We start from the raw sequence: 15664 nt of genomic DNA, 5'->3' as shown, positions 1-15664 counted from the left end.
GGTATTATACAAGTATTTCATTATTATAGCTTAAAAAACAAAGTAAATACAGTAAAGTCAACACATTTTCTTTCAGCGTAACACTGTTTTTCAATTAGGCATTCATTTATTTATATGCGCGCAAATTTTCGTATTACAATTTGCCCCGGTTATCTCTTCTCCAAAAGCAGAAACTTGGCCATCTACCTGGATTAGGGAAGGGAGAAACCTAACAGCCAGAGATGAGAAATTTAAATTTAATTCCGCAAAATACTACCCTTTAATCCCTGGGAGCGGAGTCTTCCCGACATTTCCGGCTTTTTTTTTGTTTGTATCTCAGCCCGGGAATGCTCGTTAATTTTATCAAACGGGCTTGTTAAATTATGGACACAGCTTGCCAACATTTAAGAAGTTTAGGCTACCTTGTTTCAATTTAATATATTTTCTTTAAATCTATTATCTTCACTCTGCCGGCTTTGGGACGGAATTAAATGGTGAAAATCTCTGAAAAGATTAAAAAAAAAACTAGAAAGTTCTGGTATATATATGGTGAGACTGTTACGACGTCCTTAGCCGCAATATTGCCACCGTTCAGACAAATTATGTCGCTGAAAGCGAAAATCAACAATTCTCTGAGTCCGTTCAAATATTTGAACAGAAATACTGAATTAAAATGCTCGAGATATCACATTATAATTCGAGACTTCCTCAGAAACATGGCAACTTCCTTGTCACCAAATAAAATATTTGTGGAGGTCATCACCAAAAAGTTACATTTCCAATATTGCACAAAAAATCAAATAAATGAAAATCTATTCTGTTTACTGTATCCTATCGAAATCTTAATTGTTTAACTTGTGTTAGACCAATATAAAATCATTAAATCGCCCCAAAACGTAACAATTTTACAAACTTGAATTCCCGATAAGTTAAAATCATTTATAATGTATATGTAACGTTTTGGTTAGGACCTTCACATTTCGTCACTCCTTTCAACACCGTCATATATCAAAAATCGTAAATTTTTAGTTGTGTCAGTCAGTCGTGTTTTCGGAATGCCAAAAAAATGTACTATATCCCAGCAAAAGTGGCATATTTTTAACTTAATATTTACCCGCTACAGGGCAGAAAGTGTTGTTTTTGTATTTTGAAGAAAATATATTCTTTATTTTTTTTTTATAAATTAAATGTTTTTCTAAAGGAGAAAAAACATTCGATGACCTAAACCTGAAAAGATATTAATTTTTAATACATCTTATCATATTTTCCATCTTTAAAAACGATCTCCTGAAAAATCAAGTTTTTTGAAATATGACGTTATTGAAAGGAGTGAGCTATATGTTAATCTTTCACTAAAGACGTGGCGTGTAAGGTTACTAAAAAAACGTGCATCGGATGAATGGGAGGAATTCCTTCTTTCAGATCGTGCCTTGGTAACTGATGAGACAATTGATTCGTTCATCAATTATCTTATCAATTTACAACCTAACGCTTTTCAGGAGGAAGTCGTCATTTACAGTGAGTCCTTTGTCCGGTGTATGAAAGAATTTCTTGCCATACGCTGGTTTAAGCAATCACTTTACAAACGTGTAACATTCGATATTTTAACTACTATTTACAACCACACTTAAAAAATAATTGAAACTATTACTCAAAAAAAAATATAGTTTTGTTGTCATTCATAAGTGAATATTACACCTGTGTGAAATGATCACTTAAAACAGGTCGTACTACAGAAGCCCTGTAAATATCCAGACTACCAAATTCTTCTTCATGTATTTTGGGAACTCAAAATGTAAATAGTCTGTCTTTGTCCATATTGTATGTAGGACTAATTGTCTAGTTGGAGACACGACCCAAGGTACAAAGCGTGGGTCAATTTGTCATAAGTGTGGGTTAATCAACATCTCTTTTAAGTGATAACAGGGAGTTCAACAAGTGCTTTTAAAATAAGTTTATTCACCCCAGACTGAAAACGACAGTATGACAGAAATTTTATATATATTTTATATTTATATTCAACACATTTTTTTTTATGAAATGCTTTGGCACTATTCCGTGTCTGCCTACTGTGCTAGTCGGGATTGTGGAGGCGTTTGTGTAGCGTCCATCATCATGTTGGAATCGGATCTAGCTGACAAACTAAACTAACTACTACTCCCTTTCACTGCCTACTGAGGAGCACTTCTAGATACTTAGTAGTGATTGTAGCTTGTGTTTATATAGATTGGCAGTGACAGGGACATTGAAAAATATGTATTAATTGTTTTATCAAACACAGATTTTTGAGGCTACTAAGTTGTATTTTAGTGTTAAAAAACACATAGTAATTAATATTGTGACAATTTTTACTCCTAGTTATGGCATTTTCAAACGAATGTCAATAAAATGCAACATAGTTGACTCAATTTTTTTTTTATTTAACAATTAATACATAAATTAAAATGGAGTTCTACAAATTAAACTCCAAATCAATATATACATTGAAAGATATTAAAAGTAAATACACTTTAAAATCGGGATACATATTTGTTTTACATTTTCTAATAATTTTCGCAACTTAGTTCATAAACTATTTTTTCTTTGCAAGAAAGGTCTGTCAGTAAGCTTCTGTATCAGATCCAGGAATACGGTTGGAAGAGCTTTCAATGAAAGCACAGCAGAAATTATCATTTGTCAACCGGATACTACCAAGAACCTGTAAAACTAAATAGGAAAAAAACTTCCATTGTACGAGACGGGGATAATTTTAATTTAACCAGTAAATTTTAAGGTCCACCCATCTCTGAGCATCATAAACGAAATTAAAGATTTTTATCTCAAACCTGTTAATATCACAAGAGAAAGTTGAATAAAACTTTAAACTGCTTGTCTTTTATGAATATTTACATTTACATGAGAAGTATATTAAACCATATCCGCTCCCTAGGTGGAGCATATGGAGTCCACAAACTGCCCTCCTGCATCCTCCCAAGTCAGATCCGCGTCCCGAAGTTCTGACGAGAACTGCCGACGAATTGTCAGCAGTGGTCGTCCTGGGCGGCGCGAACCTGATGCCTTGTAAAAGAGGCAAGCTTGATTAAGGCTCTCAGGAGGCATTCGGAGTACATGGCCAAGCCAACTGAATCGCCTTTTCTTGACGACAGTTGTGACCAAGATTTGCTGCGTTCTACGCCATATCTCTTCATTCCTCACAAAGTCAAACCACCGCACGCCTAAAATTCTCCGCAAACACCTATTCTCAAAGCTTAGTACACGGCTGCTCTGGGCCCTTGTAAGGTGCCATGTTTCACAGCCGTATAAGAGAACAGGAGCAATGCAGGCATTGTATAGGCGGCATTTGGTCTTCACCGAGTATAAATCCGATCTCCAGATAGCCTTCATACTGTTAAATGCGGACCCTGCGAGTCCTAATCGCACTCCCAGTTCCTTTTGAAGGCTGCCATTTTCAGTCGCGTACACTCCCAATGAGAAGTATAGTACAATACAAAATAATTATCAGATTTGAATTTAGTACTGATATTTATTAGTTAAACTGCATTTCACATAGTAAAACGACCACTATAAATTTAAGTTTTTACGCTTTCATTTTATTTAACCAGTGACCGGGTTTCGTCGTCACCAACATCATCGGACTGGTCTGATGGTGTCGGTAATGACTAAAACCCAGTCACTGGTAAAAAATGATATAACTACTAGTATACAGTTGTTATTTACTATGCAAAATAATTATATTTTTGAATAGCTGTATCCAACCACTCATTGCTTTGGCTCAGTCTGATAAAAAAAAGAAAGCAATTATAATGCAATTATTTCACAATGCTTGTAGAGCAATGAAAATATTTAAAATCTTTGAAGCAAAAATGCAATCGACAGTTAAATGTTTGGTTGTTTAGCTTCTACATTCAAAAGATGTGTTTAAAGTGATCACTTAAACCATTCTATGACAGATTGTTAACATGTGTGGACCGTAAATATTCAGACCAAATTTTTCTTTATCTTCCTTGAGATATTGTTTTTAAATACATTATTTAAACTAGTCGAAATGCAACTTATTCATAAAAATGCATTCCATTTTAGGCCAAACGTTTACACAACATTTTGAGTGTGTCCAAATACTTGTTCACTAATCTGGGTTTCTCTACCTTAGGAGTTATTTTACAATGTTGAATGTCAAATTGTGAATAGTGAATGTTACACGTTTGTAAAGTGATCACTTAACCAGCCTTTGACAGGTCGTTAGCCCTGTAAATAGAAAAATAAAAAGACTTGCATATTTTTATTCATCATTGTCGAAAATGCAAATAGTGAAAATGCTCTTCATTTTCTGATACTTTAACTTTTTTTGTTTCATTTGTTTAAAACTTTTTTGCTGTTTCTATCATTAAAAAAGCTTATCGCTTTCAACGAAACTCCTTGTACCGGTTACGATTCAAAATTCAACAATATTTCCATCATTATTTGCAGTAGTTGTTACTCGCCAAACAAATGTTGAAGTTCGCTCAAGCCTTGGGTTTACAAAATTCATATTTCACAACGGCCCTTGACAACCGTCGAATGACCATCGATCAGAAAACAATCGCCCGCGGCTACGCGGGGTCGGAACTACCCCGCGATGGAAATCATCGACCCCCTCGTCAAACAAAGCACCCCGATGCGCTTTTCATCCCTCATTTACTGTGAAGCCACCCCTAGCGGCGTGTTGGTCTTACATTACGTTTAAATACACGCGACAAGCAAAATTATACATAATATATATATATATATATATATATATATATATATATATATATATATATATATATATATATATATATATATATATATATATATATATATATTTTTTTTTTTTTTTTCATTTAAACCCTTATCCGCACCCCAATGGTGCATAGGGAACTGCATCATAAAAACTCAGTGTTATAACGCATAATTCAACGGTTTTGACAGAACTTTGATTTATTAGTTGACTCGCATCAATTAAAATTAAATAATATTTTATTAATTGAAAACATAATTTTGACATCTGATTAAAAACATATTTTTTGTACTTTCAATAATGATAGTTATTGCTTCGGAATTCACTTAGTGGTAAGACATGATTTTACTGTTAATAAAACATATTTTTTTAACTATTGTCATTCAAACCCTTATCCGCACTCCAATGGTGCATAAGGCACTGCATCATACAAAACGCAGTGTTATCTTGATCGTAAACGCATGAAAGAATGGTGATCAGCCCTCCACTTCAGGTACCCAGTCCAGGGTAATATTGAATAAATATTAGAGTGAAAAAAATACTTATATTTATTTGACCCCCCTGGGAATTGAACCCGAGACCTCCAGATCGGTAGCAATGCGTGCTGACCATTACACTACGGAGGCAGACAATATTGTGACCACCCGTAAAACCTTGAAAAATATCTTCTGGAACAGATTCGACGAAGCTTAAGTGCGTTTTATAGACTATCATAATTCTGCCCTCTGAACTTAATATATCGATTCCATCTTTCCTATTATATCTAATTTATATTCTTTCTTTATTGATATATCAAAAATAATGTATGAAATAACTCCTTATTGGAGATAATCCAGATTTGTGACGAAGTATTTGGACACACTCAAAATGTTTGTCAGTATCGAGCCAATGTGTAAAACAGGTATCCAAAACGGTTAATTGAAGTTGGTTATAATAAATAAGATTGAATATTTAATAAATTGATTAAAGGTGGATGGCCGAATGTCACATAAGGAATGATAATTTGGCCAAATGACACATAACGGTTGATGGTGACGACGATAATGATGACGTTGATGTGGCCAAATAACAGGCTCCAAAAATCTGATGTGGAGATTTGCAGTAACGAAAAAAATTGAGGCATTTAGGCACACTATCCAAAATGTAGCTGCTTTACATGAAAACAAAATATCGGTCGAATGGTACTCAAAGATGATGTATATATGGCCAAATGACAATACAAGACAATCAATGGCAATTTTGGCAGATTATGACCTCAATGGCAGCGTCATCTGTTGAAAGTTACAGCAACACATGACATAAATATACATACATATATACACACACATGTGTGTGTATATATATTTATGTTTATAAATGTTAAACGCTATACGACTCTACAGATAATATTATAACGTGCGTGTGACAATCACAAAAGCGTAGATGTGCTTATGAGGACAAAAGCTAAACCAGAGAACGTCAAATAAAATTCGACACAAATATCCACGCAAACAAACGTTGTTTGTAAACGGACAAATCTCCGCCCAGTAACTTGAAACAACTCACCGAAACTGAAATGATCAAAACGCGACGTGTAAATTTTGAGCGCGCATCAAAAGGGTGTATTTGAAACTTTTCTCCTGCAGTTTTTCCAGTCGGTAGGTGAAACTTTTCTATGAACACCTATACTATCCACAAATCGAAAATGAATCCTAGTAAAGTTACCCCTGATAATCATTGGGGCTGCTTTCCAATTTATCGTTTTAAATATTCACACCTTATTTTATCTTAAATATCTTTTTAAAAAGTTTAACAAATTAACGAAATGGTCAAAATCTATTTACAATATTTTGAGTGTGTCCAAATGCTTGTTCACAAATCTGTAGCATCTCCAATTATACGAGTTATTTTTCATATTATATTGGAGAATGTATTGGAAAAATAATATGAAAAATAACTCCTATAATTAAGGTAATCCAGATTTGTGAACAAGCATTTGGACACACTCAAAATATTGTAAATAAATTAACTGGTCAAATTATAAGCTAATATAATAAAAATGAAAATGATTTTTTCTGGCGTTTCTCATGTATGTGATTTTAATTCAGGATTCGGACCTCACATACTAATATAAAAGTTTCTACTCAATAGAAAGCTTATTTTAATCTCACCAATAGATGTCTCTAGTGAAGTTCTAGTGATTCAAGAACAAGGTTTCTAAATTGGTTCATATATATAGAACTTCCAAGAATTTGAGTCGTGTGGTTGTCAATAATGGGCAGAATAAGTGAATGTTACACGTGTGTCATCACTTAAACCAGCCAATGACGGTCGTCGGCCCTGTAAATGCCCAGACTTACATATTCTTCTTCATCTTTGATGAAATGTCAGAAAATAATATGAAAAACGATTTATTTATATTTCATCATACTCTTAAAAACAATTAATATAAATTAATCATAAATTACAATATTGTGGTCTCACTCCATGCCGAGGGTAAATATTACAAAACTTATTTACAAAACTATATTATATTAAAGAAAATCGTTTATAACGTGCAATCAAATGCGACATGAATAAATGTCGATCTACTTCATATCAACCACTTTCTTAATCTATTTAATAATGGCCTTTTTATCCTTAATTTTTTAATGACTATGGATAATGCAAGTTTAACAACTGTATTGCATAATAATCAAAGTTCTTTTGATGAAAAGAGATATGTGTTAGATTTTAGGCTAAAAGATACTTCCTTGTATTGTTTGAGAGTAATTCTTTAATTTGTATGTAAGCATTGTTTTAGCATAAAGTTGTTTGTCTTCCATTAGTTTTACTTTGAAATAATTTGTTTTAATGAAAAATATTATAAATGTATGGTTTCGTTTTATTTATATTCCATTTAACCAGACTGAATCACAACAACGCTTGGCTAGATACGGCTAGTAAGGAGTAAAATCAAAAGTTTGATAATGCCCTAACAAGGCGAAACAATTGTCGCGATACAATGTGTTTTAAAAATAAAAAATATACAACTTAGCAGGCCCTAAAAATCAATGTATGATTTTAATGTTGAACGTGTAATAAAATTCTCATTAAAACAAAACGTTAAAGGTATTTTGGAACAAAAATATAGTTATATAAACGATAAGATCGTTAATTCCATTTCTTTGAAAAAAAAACTATGACTTAATTTGACAAACAACTGATTGATGCCATAAAAAATACGTTAAAAAAAGCTCATTTTGTTTTAGCAGTAAAATCTAGATATAAAATAAAATAATCGCAAAAACGGCCATAAAAAATGCGTATTCCTTTGTTTCTCCATCTGAAACGCCAAACGTAAATAAAAATATCGAAAATGGGAAATGTATGAACGAAAAAAGCGACCAAGTCGCGTGATGAAAATGAAAATAATAATAATGGCGAAAGCTAAAAACGCTATCGCGGCGCGACTTTCCTGCCCCAAGTAAGCACCGTTGGAAAATTGCCTTTCATAATTGTCACACGTGATCCGTGTACAGAAATAACCCCTAATCAGAACATTAATGTTACTACACACGATTCATTTGTCACTTTGTAACACCGAATTACACTGAATATACACGTTGCCCTCCAGCAGTTCCATGCGTATATTTATACAAATCGACCGTGACGGATAGTGAAGAAACTAACATTCAAAACATGACATGTTTGCTTAAATAAATCATCAACGCTGACAGGTGAAAAAATATACAAAAAGGTCTGATTTCAAATTTCTCAATTTATCTTTTAGAGAGTTTTAAAAGTACATTTTTTTACATACATACTAATGTCTAACATATTTAATGTCTTAAAGTCGAAATTTAAAGAGGATTTGGATCTCTTGCTATGAATTTTAAGGTGATTATTAGCTTCCCTAATTTGAACCAATTTTTAAAAAAAATCAATGCACTTTTTTTTTTTTTTTATTATTTTCATTTTTATTTTATTTCATTTATTATTTTTTTCTATTTAATCTTTCTTAATTTCAAATTTTTATGTTTTTTTTGTAAAAGGCAGTAATGTCGTTAGTTAGTAAAAAATATTATTAAAACATTTATAGTTAAACATTAAACATTAAAACTTGTTCACAAATCTGGGTTTTAAATTTTTATGAGTTATTCTGTTACATCTCAATATAGATGAAGAAGAATATGTAAGCCTGGATACTTATAGGACTTGTGACCTGTCAAAAGCTGGTTGAGTGATCACTTTACACACGTGTAAAGTGACCTCTCAACCAATCATTCACCATTCTACCCATGATTGACTACCACACTTCTCAAATTTTTGGTGCTCCTAGATATATGATCAGTCTCATGAGGCAATACGTACGAGTTTCTTATTGAAGAAAAATCGTGAAAAAGTATTTGGACACAATCAAAATGGAGTGAATAAAAATAACTGGTATAATTTAAAGTTTTAAAAAAATTACGTTTTCAGGCATTTCTCAGTACGTAAATATAATCCGGGGTTCGGATCTTGCATACAAATAAAAGAATCTCCGCTAAATAAAAGCTTTCCTCAATTCAGCATAGATGTCAATTGTGATCTCATATGTACTGTGTCATGAAATTGATCAATATATCGAGGAGTTTGAATCAATGATTTGAGTACTGTGGTTGTCAATCATGCGTAGAATTTGTTAATATTGCGCGTGTGTAAAATGATCACATAACCAGCCTATTAAAGGTCATAAGCCCCGTAAATACCCAGACTTTTATATCCTTCTTCATCTATGTTGAGAAGTCAAAAAGTAAAAAAGAAAAATATTATTTTCAGGTCACTGTTAAATATTCTTAATTCGCCAGAAACGAGTTCGCGAAATGCTGACAAAGACAAAACCTCACGTCAGTTAGAGTTTTTTCGGCACGATATTCTTAATATAAAGTCCGCTAAGCTAGGTTTTTTTACGATATGACATCTGAATTTTTCCACGCGTTCCTTGACGGCTCGGGACAAAACAAAGCCGCCTTTGTATAGCGGAGTTTTATCTAAAATATTGCCGCCCGAGCTCACAAATTTGACAATGGGAGATGACAATGAGTGACGTGATGAAGGTTCTCCGGCAGGGAGCAAACAGATATGAAGAATAGCAACGATAACTTGTTGTCATGTTTGGGGGAGATGTAGTAATATGTTGCAATCGAATAATATAACAAAGAAAAGTGAAATAAAACTTTCGTATTTTCAAAGAAAATCAAATATAGTTTAAACGCCAATTACTAGCAACGCCTTGATTGTGTCCAAATACTCGTTCACAAAACTGGATTATCTCCAATTATAGGAGTTATTTTTCATATAAGTTCTATTGATTCAAGAACAATGTTTCTAAATTGGTTTATATATATATTATAGAACTTCCAAGAATTTGAGTAGTGTGGTTGTCAATAATGAGTAGAATAGGTGAATGGTACACGTGTGTAAAGTGATCACTTAAACCAACGTATGACGGTCGTCAGCCATCCCAGACTTCAATATTCTTCTTCATCCTTGATGAGATGTCAAAAAATAATAGTAATATATTGCAATCGAATAATATAAAATTAAAATTGCAGACAATATGTTAATGTTAGAATAATGATACAAAAAAGTTTTTTTAAATTAAAATGAATATTTTATTTTTTTTAAGACACTTATTCTATCCAATTTTTGAGGTAAATTTTTACGTTAAGTGTTCCGAATTCTCATTTTTATGATATGCAAGCAAATAAAAATGGCTTGATACACAAAAATATAAAGAATGCAAGGCTGTAGTTTGTGTAACATGTCCGTTGTCAGGTATTTCCTGGAACAGTGCATTGTGCAAACTCGTAAACTACCCTCAGCCGTATCATATTTTGCCTAGAATTCTAAAGGAAGGCGTACGGAAACGTTAGCTGAACGGTTTTTATGCCCCCCATCACAAAACGACTGGCGCAAAAATGTTCCTAGTTATCTTGCACAAAACAAACGTGATGGTTGCTGTATGACGCGAGGCAGTTGCATTCATTCAACATCAAGCGAATGCAAGACGTAAAGGCTTTAGAGCTAAACTGATTGCCTAGTAGTAGGAGCTTGAACCCCTAACAATGGAGTATGAAATCAACGGAGAAGTCCAAATGACTGAAAAGAGATCTGTGAAAACATTAACAACACAAACAATATTTTTTTGTAATTAAAATGTAACTTTGTTTAAAAATCACTTTGAATATTTTAAATAACTTAATTATAATGTCTACCGGTTTCGATGGTAACCGCTTCTTTATCAAGACTGAAGCGGTTAGCTTCGAAACCGGTAGACATTAAAATTATGTAAGTTACAATAAAATATTTATGGCGATTATAAAACAAAATTACATTTTGATTATTAAATGGAAAATCACAAATTTAGTGCTTCAAATATAAATAATTCAATAATTTTGGTAAGGATAATTCGTCGAGAGATTTTCTATTTCAATTTTGTTTATTAATAATATTATACTACTTTCGTAGTATGCAGTTGTGTTTTTTTTTTAAATACAAAGTATTTCTATTTTTTATTTTTATTTTTTATGTTTTTTATCATACTGGAAAATAACAAATAACAACTATTGGCATTCACTAAGTTTTCCCGTGCTCTCAATTAATATAACTATTTATTTAATAATAATAAAAATGAAAATGGTATTTTCGGGCGTTTCTCATGTGTGTGATTATAATCCAGGATTCGGACCTCACATACTAATATAAGAGTTTCTGCTTAATAAAAAGCTTCTTTTTATCTCACCAATAGATGTCTCTAGTGAAGTTCTAGTGATTCAAGAACAAGGTTTCTAAATTGGTTCATATATACATAGAACTTCCAAGAATTTGAGTAGTGTGGTTGTCAATAATGGGTAGAATTGGTGAATGTTACACGTGTGTAAAGTAATCACTTTAACCAGCCGATGACGGTCGTCAGCCCCATAAATGCCCAGACTTCCATATTCTTCTTCATCTTTGATGAGATGTCAAAAAATAATAATATAACTACATAAAAAAAAAATCGTTCATGACATGTAATCAAATACGATATGGGTGAATGAAGCGATCTACTCTTACTTCTGATTTTCCCACCCAAATTATTTATTCATGAATATCTACTAGATACTTTGTTGCTTTTTTTAATGACTTTATGTTTACTTGAAGCAGGTTATATTTTTTAATTATTGCATTATAATCACAGTTCTATTGACCAAAACAGGTATGTATTATACACTCTCCTTATCATTCGTCGTTCACTTTGTGTAATGCTTATTTAAAAAAATAACACTACTTTAGGACTACCAGTTTCGGAATAATCATTCCATCATCAGGTCAAATGTAGACCAAAGTGATATTGTATTCCAGACATTTATACAACACAAAAATGATACTACTATTCCATAAAGTTCACGATTCTTTTAATTTACAAAATATAGGTGTGTTTTACTTTTTTTCTTTTTCTGTGTTTTGGATCTTGTAGCTCAATGTACGTTTCTGAAAGGTGTGTTAATTGTAATTAATGTGCTTTGCTGTTAAACTTTATTTTAAATTTCTTACTTGAGAAAATATTATCGTATTATTTCAAGAGAATTTTTAGCAAAATTATTAATATGTTTAGAGGATTTTATGTAACTTTCCAATATTATTTCTATAAAAAAAGCTTTGACATTTCAATTCAACTAAAGGCTTCAATCAAGACTTATATTTTTCCATTTTCAACCGTAAATGGCAATGATTAAAAATTCAAATATTTTATTCGGAAAACTATTTTTAAGGTATCAATTTGCCGTCTTTGTAAAATATTTATTGAAGCTGAAATTAAAAGATAAGTATATAATAAAGTCATTCATCGATTACCGTTTAATTCGAAATATTTGTCAAACCTTTTAAGTAAAAAATACTTGAGCAATCAATGAGTATTAATAAATTATTACAAAACCATTTGAATATTATAGATTTATGTAAAATAATCTTAAATAATATACCATCAGGCGCCGTGGTATTGTTAAGATGCTCAATTGCGAAACTGGAGTCGTGGATTCGATTTCCACCAGTTTCAAAATTAATACAAAAAAAATGGTCTGAGGGGTTTGTGATGTATTTCTCATATATTCTTAACCATTTTTATCATTACTTAAACGATTTAAACATTCTTTTAACACCAAGCATTCCCTTAAAAATATTTTCAAAAATAAAATAGATTAAGTATGACATTATTTTAAGAATGGCCAAAATGAAAATAATATTTTTAACGAGGCAAAACAATTGTCACAGAATTTGTATTTTTGTCTTTTTTCAAATAAAGTTAATATTTTAAATCAGTGTTTGATTTAAACATTAAAACATAAATACGAAGTTCCTCAAAAAAAAACTTCAAGTCAAATAATCACATTATCAGTCTTTATAAAATAAATTTCATTATATTTATTTACTGGGTAAAATTTAGATTCAAATTGTATAGATTTTACCACAAAGCGACTGCCAAATCAATAAATGAAACTTAAAAAAATCACTTAAGCCCAAGACTGGCCTATCAGTAATTTTTAACAAGGTAAATTTTTATAAAATAAGTTTATACTCATATAAAAATAAAAGCAGAAATAAACAACAAAAAACCATTAAAAATAATTATTATTTAAAAAAACATATTTATTTTTTAATAAATAAAGATCGATTCGATATCAATTTCATATTAAATTAAGCCTCAATAACGTTGCCTTCGATAATATTTCGTTAAAGTTTATTAAAAATGTTTGATCTTACAATTTTCATTTTTTTCTAACCAAATAAAATATAACGTAGTCCATCATATTTATTTGATTTATTCGGGAATTGTACAGCTTACAAAATGACATAATAAACAAATGAAATAATAAACAATATAAAAAAATTAAATAGTAAACAATAGTTACATTAACAATAATAAACATTACATTACATTAACAAAAAATAGTTACGTTAAAAAAAGCCAATTAAACAATTCCACATTTAAGTAATTAAACTAAAACTATTAAAAACTGTTAAAACTATTCACATGTTGAAAATCAAGTATCATGTCAATTCAATAGATGATATTTTTATTTATTTTCTCCATGGGACATCGTTACTTCATTAAATAGTTTTTTCAGTCTTTTCTTGAATAAAATTTAGAGAAATATTATTTAATACCTTTGATATAACATTTTTTTATTATTTGTCCATATTTATTAACTTCTAGCCTTCATATTTTTTAAATCTAATACTATGATAATGCAGTGTCAATATTTATATTTATTATTTGTAAGGTACGTTTTTACCATTTTTCACATTTTTGAGAAAGATAATTTTTTGTTTGTTAAAAAGTTAAGGTAACTGTTGTAATTTGTAACTCTTTCAGATGATTTATTCATTCAATTACCGAATTCAAAAAACCGATTTTATAAATATCTCGATTGATTCGCGTGTATTTTACAACATTATAATTTTTGTTTTCCAAATCAAATTTCATTGCATGTTGCAAGTTCTTCCGGCGTATGTTTTAGTGAAGCTTATTGTTACAAATAAAAATATAACATGGATTTTTTTTTAATATATGATACACTGTAAAAGAGAAAAAGGGGGTATTTCTTTAACAATTAATGACAAGAAAAAATACGACAAAGTGGTTAAAGATGTATTATTCATATCGCATATTAAAATTCTATAAAAACTTTGTTTTAAAAAGTTACCTTTATATTGCTGAAGCCGGTCCGAAAAATACGGTGAGTTTAAAACGGATGAACAAGTACGATATATTCACATAAACTTCAATTAATTTATTCACATATTCACAGAAATATAATGTCTATTTCATTTTTCTTCTAAAGTCATCTAAAATTGATTGTTAGTATTCTAATAGTCGAACGAAACGATAATATCTCAACCTGTCAGATTGCAAAGGTACCTACGTTTTCAAACCTTTGTTAGACAAAGCACATTGATAAAATCACCAATTTTAAAAGTGCCCTTTTCAACCGCCATGTATGTTTAATTGATTAATTTTCCACATAATTGTGATTGACGATGGCGAAAAGTGTTTTGTCAATTTTTAGTGTTCGGGTCGACACCTACGAGTTTTGATCGCAGCGGTTACGAATCAGAGAGGAAACGCGGCGCGACCATCCCCTACGAAAGACGCCTCCCGACTGACACGCGGGCTACACAGCCGTAGAGGCAACCCCGGACTTACGTGCTGCCAATACATATATAGCACCACACCGCGAGCCTTTCTATACTAACTAAAGGTGTATTACATCGGAGGGAGAGGGATGGAAAATTTCAACTAAACAAAACCGAAAGAGAGATACGCTGAAAAGTTGCTCGCAAAGTTAAAGTTACAGACGTCGGGTACCCATTTCAATCGCTACCATTTTAATACCAGCCCTTTTTCGGACCGTGGAAGGGACAAATTATCCTCCCTGAAAACGTTAGACGGAGTCGCCCATAATGAAGTTGTATTGTGTCGAATTAATAAAGCACTCTTCACCCACTGCGACAAAACGGGTACGTTTGATGGAAAACATCAAAATGGAAATTGAATAAACACTTTAGAACAAATTTTGCGCCGAATAATATTCGGATCATAATTTTTCTCCGAGGCTTTGCTCCACTCGTTATTTCGACAAACGAAATGAACTCTGGATCGGACAATTGAGTTTAATTTACGGACATTGTTTTATCAATGCCTTCTTTAGAAATCTAAATTTCGTATTTGGGTTGGCTGTTTATCAAATCCTACCCTGCTTTGTCTTAAAACACAAAGCTTCGTTCAATTCATTACAATGTTGTAGAAAAAAATAATAAGTAAATCGCGAATCAAAACAACACGTAACCGCTTAAGATTTTATTTTTGTTGTTGGTGTTAATGGTGAAAAATCATTTAATTAATGTTTATTTATTTTAAATATCTATATTTACATTATTTAATAT

General features: G+C 31.4%; 1 protein-coding gene across 1 annotated transcript in view; it reads right to left on the bottom strand.

Moving 5' to 3' along the window:
* LOC148307969 (uncharacterized) overlaps positions 1-14882 on the bottom strand; it is a 416767-nt gene extending 401885 nt beyond the window's left edge. The window contains exon 1 of the mRNA XM_088262474.1: positions 14425-14882. The gene's annotated coding sequence lies outside the window, so the exon portion shown is untranslated. The remainder of the gene's footprint in view (positions 1-14424) is intronic.
* Between the last annotated feature and the right edge of the window lie 782 nt (positions 14883-15664).

Source organism: Brachycentrus maculatus, unplaced genomic scaffold, assembly GCF_059751285.1.
Source record: "Brachycentrus maculatus isolate JH-2025_06_01 unplaced genomic scaffold, ASM5975128v1 h1tg000180l, whole genome shotgun sequence".
Lineage (NCBI taxonomy): Eukaryota > Metazoa > Arthropoda > Insecta > Trichoptera > Brachycentridae > Brachycentrus > Brachycentrus maculatus.
The sequence above is the reverse complement of the archived record's forward strand: the minus strand, read 5'-3'. Positions and strand labels throughout refer to the sequence as shown.